General features: G+C 43.5%; 1 non-coding gene across 1 annotated transcript; it reads left to right on the plus strand.

Moving 5' to 3' along the window:
• Positions 1-1,208: 1,208 nt before the first annotated feature.
• On the plus strand, positions 1,209-1,280 carry TRNAP-AGG (transfer RNA proline (anticodon AGG)). The gene has a single exon. It is a non-coding gene; the product is annotated as a tRNA-Pro (tRNA).
• The last annotated feature ends 9,750 nt before the right edge of the window (positions 1,281-11,030 follow it).

Here is an 11,030-nt window from a genome sequence, read left to right on the forward strand (position 1 = left end):
TGGCCTGAAGATAGCAAGAATATACAAAAAAATAGTATAGTACAGTATAGCACTAATGAAACCAATAAACTCTACGGGAGTCAATCCCCAGAAATTACAAACCAACCCTGTTATTACTATTATTATTATTATTATTATTATTATTATTATTATTAACAGTAGTAGTAGTAGTAGTGGTAACAGTAGTAGTAGTCTTCCCAGGTTCGTATGCAATGTGACCCCGGTGGACTGCAGGCTGAAGTTCCCCTCCTGCAGTTCACCATCCTCCTTCCAGGCCATAGGGATGGAACTGAGGGACTTATCTGTAACCCGGCAGAGGAACCACATGCTTATATTGGTGCCACCACGTGAAGGCGTCCTTCTCCAGCACAAGGGGCGTCTGTAATTCCCTGTACTCTTAACCCCTTCAGACCGAGAACGCCTAACTGCACCTAATTCTTGCTACCAGGCGATTTATTCAGCTCGATATTGCCTTATAATACACCCTCCCCCCCCCTCAGACCGAGAAGGCCTAACTGCACCTAATTCTTGCTACCAGGCGATTTATTCAGCTTGATATTGCCTTATAATAAACCCCCTTTACTGACACAAATCCCTCCTGGTGAATAAAATCGTCTGAAAATAATAAACAAATACACCCCTTCAATGCGAGGAAGTGGTTTCCCTTTATTCTTGCCAGACGATTTTATTCAGCTGAGGAGAAAGCCTGGTAGTGAAGGGGTTAAGGAAGGCTATGTACTGTCTATCTATATATCTATCTCGTGTTGGAAAACTCTATCACAAGTTCAATAAAATCATCTATCTATCTATCTATCTATCTATACATCCATCTATCTATCTATCCAGCTGTCTATTTATTCCAGTTCGTAAGTCTATTGTAAGTTGAATAAAATCGTCAGGCTAAACAGAATAAGACGTCGACGGGCTGAAGGGGTTAAATGTACTGAGAATATTAACCCATTCAGCCTAATTATCTTTTTTTAAATTATTCCTGCTACCGCTGGATGATACTTTTAATTGCTAAGTTATTTATTACTATTACTAAGTTATCATTATTACTACTACTACCATTATTATTTACCTACAACTTAAACAATTTCAATATACAGTATTCCTTTCATTACCATCTCCATATACATCAGTCAAAAGGCAATTAATATCACCTATAATAGTAAGCAACAGGTATACAATGCTTACTATTTCTACCTGGCCTGATGGTCTAGGGGTATGATTCTCGCTTAGGGTGCGAGAGGTCCCGGGTTCAAATCCCGGTCAGGCCCGTGAGATATTTTTAAGTGGTGATACGGAGGGCTTTCATGGCTTACTACCCTTGTCTTGGACTCACGGATTAGGTATGTTAGTTACAGCCTAACACATACAGCCTCGAAAGGACTAGTGTGTATGTTGCTGTCTGCTTTCCTTCGTACAGTCAGGGGGGAAAGTTGTGTCGGAGAATCAGTAGCGGTGGAAGAAACATACAGCCAGGAGCAAAAGTTGGTCCTATGACAGAAAAGTCTCCTGCCTAAAGAATATTTCACCCCTCCCCAAACGACGGATAATACCACATTCTCAACTTTTTTTACGGTGTGCTTCGTAGTGCTAACAAAACTTCATATATAACACCTTTCATTACTTCAGCCGCTACGGAAGTGTGGGCGAACTTCTGTGTCTATTTTACCATTTTTCGCCCCTCCCCTGACAACTGAATTCCATTATGCCACCACCTGCGAGAACTTCTGATCACAACTGTACTGTCTCTTGGCATAACTTTTGTCGCCAACCGTACCTTCGACCTCTGGGCGAAGGGGTGACCTCATCAATACGGTGACGTCTTTTACGGTCCACTCCTGCTACACACACACACACACACACACACACACACAGTTTTTTTCTGCATAGGGAGACTCCTTGATACCTAACATCACCATTTCTACAACTTTCCACAAGGCTGAACGAGGTAGTCTGGTTATGACAAAAAAAAAAAACACACACACACACACACAATTTCATACATTTACGTCCATGTACACACATAACTCATTAAAATACAATAACGTCACATACATCATATATTACGTACACAAACACACTTACAATACCCGCACATACAGTACATAAATCCGTACGTCCAAACACACACACACACACACACACACACACACACACACACACACACACACACACACACACCGGGTCGGTATGAACACATCACTTACCACAAACCTTCAATAGGATTAAGAAAGGTTAAAGACGAAGGAGCGTGATAGGAGAAAGGAAGGGAGGATTTCTCTCTCTCTCTCTCTCTCTCTCTCTCTCGGAAGACCAACAGGACAGGTTTGTTGCTGTTTGCTTTCCTTCGTCTCCTTTCTCTTCTCTGCCTTTCTCCTATCTATCATTCTCTCTTTTCCTCCTGCCTTCCTTCCATCATCACTCTCTCTCTCTCTTTCTCTACGTTCCCCTTTCCATCCTGCCACTATCTTTCCCTTCCTTTTTTTTTCCTCATTTCTTATTCCTTACCTTCCCTCATTTTCCTTCTTCCACCTTTCCTTCTTTATAGTTCTCCCTCCCTCTTCCCCTTCTTTCGTTATTATTTTCCCTTTCTGTAAATGTTTTTTTCCATGCCCTTTCTTCTTTCCATTTTATATTTCCGTCCTTCTGCCTCCCTCTCTCTCCACTTCCTCCCAGCTTCCCCTTCTTCTTTCCTTCCTTCCTTCCATCCATCCTTCCCTTTTTCTCTCTTCTTTCCTTCCTTTTACCTTTCCTTCCTTCCTTCCACCACCCACTCCCCCACCCCTCCCCTCCTCTCTCTCACACAACCCTCTTTGCTTCTTTCCCCCCTTTCTACCACCATCTCCCATCCTTCCTTCTTTCCTTCCACCTTCCCTCACTCTTCCTTCCCTTCAATTTCCCTTCCTTCTTCCCTCCCTCACTCACTCCCTCCTTGCCTACCTCCAATCCACTCCCTCACTTTCCTCCATTATGGTCGTTCCTTGCCTCCTTCCTTTCCTTCCTTCTTCCCTTCCTTCCTCTTTCCCTCCCACAAAAATCGTGTTATTGCTTCACGCCAATTAAGAAAGGCAATAAAAATAAATGATAAATGACATGCGAGAAAGTGCAGGAAGAGGGTAATGAATATGAGTATTGTTGGCGATAAAGGTAAATGGGTAGGTAGGTAGGCAGGAAGTTAAGCGGGTGGTTCAGAAGGTAGGTAGGCAGGTATGTAGGTAGGTAGGTAGGCAGGTTAAGTAACTAGGTAGTGCAGTTAGGTAGGCAGATGAGAAAGTGGGTGGGTATGTAGGTAGGGTAGCAGGTAGGAAGGCTGTGGTAGGAAGGCTGTGGCTGAATCGGTAGAGAAGCAGCCTGCAGTCTTAATGAAACCAGGTTCGAATCCCGGCAGAGGCAGGGAACAGTTTAAGGATTTGAATTTCATACTGCAAACTTTACTGATCCACCAGAAGACCCGCCGACGTGCAAAAATAACCCCGCTATTACCAGATCACTAGTCCTGTATAAGACAGCCTTTACATGTATTACGGAGAGAGAGAGAGAGAGAGAGAGAGAGAGAGGACAGGGGACATCACACGATAACGTAAAAAAAGGTAGGCAATAAAATGACCTGACCAATAACCCTATCAATGGCAACTCCCCTCCTTGCAATCGTCCCCTTTCCCACCCCTATGTTGCTCGGGGTTGCAAATGCCGTGTTGCAAACAGGCTCGTAGCTCCAAGCCTACCCCAATGATCCCTTACACCTTTGATTATTTTTTTCCCTCACTTCATCACCCCTTTTCCTCTCCTCTGATTTATGTCCCCAATGGGCTTTTGTTGCGCTGCGTACTTAGTGGTGGGAAAAAAGGGAGGAGGTGAGGTTTATGGAGTGAGTGGATGGTGATGGATGGTGGGAGTGTGGATAGATAATACTGCCTTACATGAGTACGGTTTTGGCTCTCTACACCCACCGTCCATACTGAATAAGGGCTAGGACTACCTCAAGGGGCTCTGAGGACACCAAGAAGGAAGTGGTGTTTATGGAGTGAGTTAAAAAAAAAGGAATAAAAAGAAAAGAAACTACTAGTGGATGGTGATGGATTGGAGATTGCTGCTGCTGCTGTCTTATGTGCTAAAGTTTAGGCTAATGATTCCACGTTTTTAGTCTGGACAGTGGGAATTAGAGCCGAAGTAGTGACATGCGAAGGTGCGTGACGGGTAGGATTACTGGTCAAGAACAGACTGCATATGTCCAGAGTGGGATATTAGCTGTTATATGATACTACATCCTGAAAAGCGTGGATCCGTAAAATGACCTCCACACATTCCTGTCCCTACACAGTAACGAACACTCTTCCCCGACACACACACACACACACACACACACACACACACACACACACACACACACACACACAGAGTTTTCCTTACTAGACTCCTGTAAAAATATCTTAGCCTAAAAATGCCATCTCTCTATCATGAGCGCCGGGTGAGGATGCTCCCTAACACCTCTTCCTTTGCGATTTATTTTTGGATATGGATGGTTAATGTCCTTCTGTGCGCTATTTATGCAGGGTATGGCGTTACTGGAAGGATTTATGTAGAGCAGAAAAGAACGGTAATGGCGTATATAATAAGTAAAATAAATCAATTAGGAAAAGGTGTTAGGGAGCTCCTCTACCAACAAGAATAGAAGCCTACATGACCACCAGAATATGATGCTGGTCACGAAGAAGTGCTAAGGAAAGGATTTAATAACAGCCATAATACTGTCTTTTTCAGCCATTGTGCTACGTGAAATAGGCTGCAAATGAGTAAAAATCTGGCCCAATTTAGCAGAGAGAGAATAGTCACGAAGAAGTGCTATGGAAAGTACGTAGAGCCGTAGCACTGTCTTTTTCAGCCACAGAACCATGTGAAATCAGCTGCAAAAAAGTTAAAATCGGGGTAGGGTTGAGGTGCACACACACACACACACACACACACACACACACACACACACACACACACACACACACACACACACACACACACACACTATAGGGGTCTTCGATACAATCTGCATCAAACTGTCTTTTCACCACAAAGAATAAGATGATGATATATTCGAGATGAAGAGATTAATATGGTCAAGCAGATAAAAAACAATGCCGACTGTATTCCCTTCAATACTATCACTATTTCTCTTTAATGTTAGATAGATAGACTGATAGATAAACAGATAGAACACCAGATATTCCAGACGTAATATTATACCCCAACTAAAAACCTATATAACGTAAAGACGATATGAAGATTTAGCACGCAGAATAAATCACTTAGGAAGAACTACCACGAGAGACTCTTAAGGAGAAAACGACTGGAAGAGGATAAGATCAACAAAGGAGGAGGGTCAAAGGAACGGGCTTTAGAAACACTTGCCAGACGTGCACAAAGATGCTATAGAAATGGCAGGTGCAGACGACGAAAAGGAGGGGTAGAGAGTTTTTATTTCTTTCCTCATTTCTTTACCTCCCGACGATGACGACGACATGGATGATGATGATGATGATGATGATGATGATGATGATGGTGGTGGTGGTGGTGGTGGTGGTGGTGGTGGTGATGATGATGATGATGATGATGATGATGATGGTGGTGGTGGTGGTGGTGGTGGTGGTGGTGGTGGTGGTGGTGGTGGTGGTGGTGGTGGTGATGATGATGGTGATGATGATGATGATGATGATGATGATGATGATGATGTGCGTGTTACAATAATGACACTTAACGATGAGAACTGTGATGATGATGATGATGATGATGATGATGATAATGATGGTTGGTATAATAATGACACTTGATGATGATGATGATGGTGATGAAGGATCTGATAACGATCGCAATTATTATACATAATGATAGTAAATATTTACACTACTACAACAACAACTCTCATGATCAATATTACTAACAGTTCTAGTTGTTTATTTTAATTTTCCCTTTCGTGTTGTATTTATCTAAAATCTCTCTCTATCTATCTATCTCTCTATACTGACAAAAACCTAATCCCTGAGTTCATCCAAGCGGCAGCGACAAAAATACCTACGCTTAAAATCATCACTCTCGATTACTGTATTTCTTTATACATTTCACAAGTAATAAACTACTTTTAAGAAAACAACATGAATTATATTGCATCAAGTATACATATGTGCACCATGTAAATATGCAAGTGTGCGTCTTTTTATTATCCAGACACAGCACACAGACACACAGCCACACCCACTCGTCCCCCCCACACCCCTCACACACGCACACACACACATCCCTTCATATTTACATACCAAATTTAGGTTGTGAAGGTTTTTGTTGTCACTGTGGTGGTAATTCTGAGGTAGTGATGGGCGCTTTCTTATGCGTTCTCGCCGTGAGTCCTATTCGGCTCAACGGCTCAACAGATTCGGTTCCTCGACCATAATTCCATTTTTAATAGTTCCGAGGGTGGGATAGGGTTAGGTGGATAGATAGAGTTGGCTAGATAGTTTGTGGAGTTTTGCGTTACGCTGGAAAAGATAGGAACCGAAACTGCAATTGTGCCGTAAGCTCCAATATTTTGTAAACACTGAACTGAATCGCTTGTTGCGCGAGTTTTTGCAGTCCAATTTCTCTCCCTCCCTGTCCACTCGCTCTCCATTAATCTCCTCTTCCTTCTATCCTTCTTCCCCTATCTCTTCCTGCCTTCCCCAACCTCTTCATCTTCTACCAACCATTTTTCTTTTCCTTCCTCTCTCATTCCATCCACCTCTTCATTCTTTCGTCTTTCATTCTCCTGATTTCCCCTTCACTCCTCCATTCCGTCTTTCTCCTCCCTCCCCCTCCCCGTCCCAACATTCTCTCTCTCTCTCCCTTACTTCATCTTAAGAAATTCATCACTTTTCTCGTCACTACCGCTCTCCCTCACTTCTTCCCCACCCTCCTGCATTACCCCTTCCCCCTCTCCTTTCTGCTGTTCTCAGTCTTACTCGTCCACCCATCCATCCATCTAACTCTCCATCTATCTAAGGCTACACAGTAACTTTCCATCTAGCACTCCCACATTCGTTTTCAGTAACTCTCCAGGGGTTCTTGTAGAAGATATGAGATGTGCAATTTATCCGAGAACGCGTTAAAATAAATAATAATTACTCCGTCTCCCATACCTTTCCTTCTCCCTCTCGTCTTCGTCCTTCTCTATGTCTTCCTCTATTTCCCTTCCTTTTCTCCCTTCCTCATACACATCCCTCCCTCCCACCTCATATCTCCCACTTCCCTTCCCTTCTCGCTCCACACACATCCCTTCTTTACCTTTCCTTTCCTCTATCTCTCTCTCTCCCTCCACACACATCCCTCCCCCCCTACCCCTATTCTTTATATTCCCCCCCCCTGCCCTCCTCCCTCCCTCACACAAATCCATCTCTCCCTCCCTCCTTCCTTCCCTAACACAGCTGCAGAAAGGAGGGAGGGAGGTAGGGGAGGGATGGAGGGATAAGGGGTGAGGCTAGGTTATGGACCACTCCACCCACTCCAACACCCATATATGCCCACACACCCATCTACACACGCACACGCCTACACCTGGCTCCTGTACACAGTTATTACATACATACATACATACTGTACACTTGCACACGCACACACCTACACCTACACTTACACATGATCATTTATATATGGTTGAATCCTACCTAGGCTTACATATACACTCCTACTTTTATCCTCACCTATACACATACATATACCAACATACATACATACATACACAAAAACATACATATACATATACACATAACCAACACTTACATAAATACACACATAACAAATACACACACTACCCTTGATCTTCAGTCTTTGAAATGCAATGTGACCCGAATCTCAGAAAGAATAAACCTTGGATTTCGTTCTCGTTAAGTCTCACTTAGAAAGAAAGAATTTTGCAGGCTTAGGTTTTTCTGCACTAAGAGCATAAATATACACCTACCTACACTTACATATACACTTACAGCAACACAGACATATTCACACTACACCCACTAACACCTGCATCCAAGCAGAGTCATCAGTTCTTGCTTATAAATCCACTTATCTCCACTAGTTATATCCATCTACAGCTATGCTCACTTACACCCATGTACAACGATGTAAATCCATAGGAGTCTAACATCTATATCCAATACAACCCACCTGAACTCACTACTACCCACCTGCACCCATGTACACGCACCTCAATTCACTAACACCCACGTATCTTCACCCATACCCACTTGTGTTAATAATAAAAACCAAGTACACTCATCGCCCACTTACACCCAAAACCAAATACCTAATCTCATGAACACCCACCTACTTCCACCACTACACAACTACATTCACTATCACCCACGTACTCTACAAGCAACAATATTCTCTGTCCATCTACCGTATTGTACACTCACAAACGCTGATTCATGCATACATATCCACTCTCTCTATCCATCTACACTGGCGAGGGCCTCTCACCCATCTACAACCACACCAACTCACACCCACCCACCTACACCCATTATAACTCATCCACACCCACCATTACACCCAGAAAAGCTGCTCTCTCTCCATCCACCTACACCCTCTACCGTACGCTCATAAGCATTTACTGTCCCATCTCAAATCAAACACTATATTCCCCACCACCTCCACTTGCATAACCCACCAACCCACTCTCACCCACCACCTTACCCACCTACACCCCCTTCATGCACATACACCCACCATCAGATCCAACAGAAGTTCATCCATCCACCTATACCCCAAAACTTCATCGCTCTCACCGAACCCCACTAACCCACTTCCACAATCACTCCCACCTCACCCACCTACACCAGCCCCTTCACCCAAAACCACCTACATCAACCTATACCTCATCCACCTGAACAAATCCACCCACCCACCTACACAAAACTTCCCTCTATCCACACACCCCTCGCCCAATCGTATCCCCCCCATCCACATACACCCCTTCATCCAGCATCCCTCCCCTCACCCACCTGGCCTCAACCCTGCCACCTGTAATCAGCCATAATTAAAGAGCTACCTGTGTTGTACGGTTGCAAAGGCCTCTTGATTTACGGTGCAATGTTGAAAAGGAGTGTTGGAAGGCAAGAGGCATTTATCAGCTAAGATTTCAATGACCCGTTGCTACCTGGAGACTTTTTTATATACACCTGGCTTACCTTGCTCTCTCTCTCTCTCTCACACACACACACACACACACACACACACACACACACACACACACACACACACACACACACACACACACACACACACACACATTCTAAGCTTACATATCTGACTGACCTTGGATACTTGCTTCCACCCTCTCACTTTTACACAGACTAGCAAGTTTAGTCAATCCTTCACACCTGCTAAACTTGACACACTTGATTAACGATGCATTTTACATACACTTATCTAATCTACCTGCTAAGCTTGCATACCTGCCTCACCTACTCTCCTCTACACACATCTGCCCCTGCCTAACTGTACATATCTAACCTTGCAACTATACACACACCTGCCAAATTTGTATACCTGCCTCATCCGCTCACCTTTACACACCTTATCAACTTTTTACGTCTCAATTTACACACCTGACTAGCACTTTTACACACACCCGTCTACCTTTATACACACCTGCCTCAGCTTACATACCTGGCCAACCTCCTACTTCTACACACACTTCCCTAATCCCTTCAGCCAGGAGGTAATTTGTATTTTATTCTCGCTACATACAGACTATTCCACTTTAGAAGGATCTCTGGGTAGAAGGCTGGCAAAAAGCACAAACGAAAATGCTGTGTGTAGCCTAGCCTAATATTTTCCACCCCGCCTCTATACAAAAGCATCCGATCATTTTCCAGCTTCTGCATTATTTGGTGGACATAATCGATCACGGTTCTAGGTAAAAGTACTGCTATGAGGGAAGATTATCAACACTTTCACCTGACGCTTCGTAAAATATACCCAAGGACTTTCTGTTGATGTTTACGCAGCCTGTGATTGGGCAATGAGATATCGGAAGGTGGGGCTTATTTCGCCACCTAAGAGTGAATCAACTGTAGCTTAAATGAACTAAGAACTGCACCGTGTAAACAGATACTGAGTAGAGGCCTATTAACTTCCCCCTCTATTTCACTTCCCCTTTCAACTTCCTTCCTGTTTAACCCCTTCAGTATGAGATATCTCCTAAGCTGAAAAACTCGTAGAAGGTGCCCCAAAAATGTGTGAAAGATGCCATTGTAGTCAGAGGGCTCGTACTCTTGGGGGTTAAGAGGCCCCTAACAACTCTTCCTTAGCGATTTATTTTTGGACGGCAAAAAGTAATATGCAGTACAAATCGCTTAGGAAGAGGTGTTAGGGAGCTTCCTTAACCGACGAGAATGCGTTTTTTTTTCTTCTTCTTCTTAGGTTCATGTTTTAAGTGGCTCTTAAGAGTTCGTGACCCGTTTGCATTACCAACTTGCTCTCCCTGTTACACCTCATTATCTTTTTGTATGTTACTGATGCAAACTATGTCGATAATGAGGCGATAAAAATAGCATACAAAAGAATGTTAAGGCGAAATAAGCAAAATAAATCGCTAAGGAAGAGGTGTTTCGAAGCCACCTATGACAAATTCGATCCGTAATTTTCCTTCAATACCTATTACTATCTATCTATTTTCGTCCATCCATGCGCACCCAACTTCCTTTTATCTATCCCAACTATTTCCTCTTCCATCCTCCCCACCTCCAACTCCCTTTTACCTATACCTACTCATCCCTAGCCTCCCCTACCCACTCCTAGCCATTTATACCCATCTCAACTTCGCCCACCCTCTCCCTATCCAATTAACCTCTCTGTTTGTACTATCCTATTTCATTCCTACGTAAACAGCATTCTCCATCCCTCATTTAGTCCTATCTACCTTTTTCATCTATACCTATCCTTACCCACTCCAGCCTAATCATACCTATTCCAACTACGTCCATCCTCTCCCCATCCAATTC

The sequence above is a fragment of the Coenobita brevimanus genome, chromosome 49 (genome assembly GCF_032717465.1).
Source record: "Coenobita brevimanus isolate Jiangsu-jjx chromosome 49, ASM3271746v2, whole genome shotgun sequence".
Lineage (NCBI taxonomy): Eukaryota > Metazoa > Arthropoda > Malacostraca > Decapoda > Coenobitidae > Coenobita > Coenobita brevimanus.